Below are 1795 nucleotides of genomic sequence, written 5' to 3'. Positions count from 1 at the left end.
GAAATCAATAGAAATTGGTCTTCTTTCTGTGGAGCCGTTGGCTAGGCTACCTGTGAGGTTGAGGTGAGTGTGGGCAGGGGACGGACATTGATTGAAGGTTGAGTCTTCTACCGGGGAGGAATTGATAGGGCTTACGAAGCGGTACCGACATGGGGAAGAGAGATCGATCGGAAGCGTATCATCCCTCCTGGAGATTGAAATAATAGCTGTTATTGAAATGCCACTTTCAGTGGAATAAAAAGATGAAATGAAAAAGGTCATTTCCATCTGGTCCTTCAAAGATCGATCTCTTACTGATGATAATAGCCTATATAAGATAAGGTTTTTCCTAACCCTCCCTTCGCGAAAAGAAGGAGGTGAAATTATTTTTCCTTGAAGCTTGCGAAGGACTTAATGAGACATAGAGCTTCGATCAAGAATAAAAAAATTTTAGACTATACCCTCCCCGCACGGAAGAACCAAGCAAGGGATTCACTCCAACAGAAGAAAGCCCAGATATCGAATCTGAATTGAGTACTCGTACTTCGCTACCTTTCTCCGAGCGACTAAGAAGATTAACTAATTGCGTCCGCTAGAGATGCTTTACCTAACAATGACTTTCAAGTGGGGAGTGAATCAAAGTCGATATAGAAATCCTAGGCTCAAAAGCCACATTTTTCGATACCGAAGTCTGCCACAAAGAAGCTCATTTCCAACGCTGGAATGTTGAGTTCCTTCATCAAAGGAAGAGCTACAACTGCTACAACAGCTATATTAAGCAGGAACGCCCTAGGCGACAATGATTGATCCTTCTTCCTTCTCTTATTAGTCGTTGAGTTCGGCGGTTGCTTCGCATACCTCGTCATTCAAATTCTTTCACCGCAAGCAAAGATATAGCAGCTCAGACCCTCTCTTTCTAACAATAAGCCCCCGAAGGAAGAAAACAAACTCATATAACTCAGGAAAGAAGGGGATACATATGATACCAGAACGAAAGAAAGATGGGGCTCCTCAAACGCGCTTGCTTATAAGAGAAGAGATTTGCCTTACGATGGAAGGTACGGTACGTAGATACACCGATGTAGATTCATTGGCTTGACCGTAGCGACACGGATTCCCACTTATGCCACCCTAACATCCAGAGGAAGAAAAACCCACGGTATGAGAACGACTTTCTCCTATAACTAAAACAAAGGACATTTAGTAGCGAAAAGCATTGACACTTCTGCCTTCTAGGCTAGAACCCTCAAAGCTGGAAGAAAGGACAACCTAGCTCAACTGATTGATTGGTACCGTAGCCCCGCGTGTGCGGTAATGGGCAAGGCAGCCTAAAGAAGAAGATGCTGATAGCGAGTGATTCACTCCTAAAAGTCCATCATACTCTCTTTTCGTGGAAGATGGGGTAGCAGGTCTTTTCTTGTTCTTAGGGGGCGGAGGGTTTTCCTAAGAAGATGGAAGTGCTGGCAATCATAAGGTGTTGCGTCTTCCCCGTTCAGGGGTGGGGAAGACCTTGGTCTAAGAATGAAAGTCAGAGCGAGTTTTTAGTCCTTGTTGAGTCCAATGTAGAGGAATGGCAGCAAGAACACTGGGGCTAGCGTGTCAAAACAACTTCTTCTTGATTGACTTTCTTCTGCGGAAGTAGTAACTAGCAAGGAAGTAAGACCAAATAAAAAGAAGAAGGACAGAGCCAACATTTCACCACTATGAGAGTTGAGGGGTAGAAAGAGACAGCGCATAAAATATCCTCGTGAAGAGGGAACGTAACGATAGGACTTCTTCTTCATAACACAGGAAACGGACTCTTCTTGGAACTTGT

This window comes from Erythranthe guttata, chromosome 3, assembly GCF_056151865.1.
Source record: "Erythranthe guttata isolate IM_541 chromosome 3, IM_541, whole genome shotgun sequence".
NCBI lineage: Eukaryota > Viridiplantae > Streptophyta > Magnoliopsida > Lamiales > Phrymaceae > Erythranthe > Erythranthe guttata.
This window is presented reverse-complemented; position numbering follows the sequence as displayed.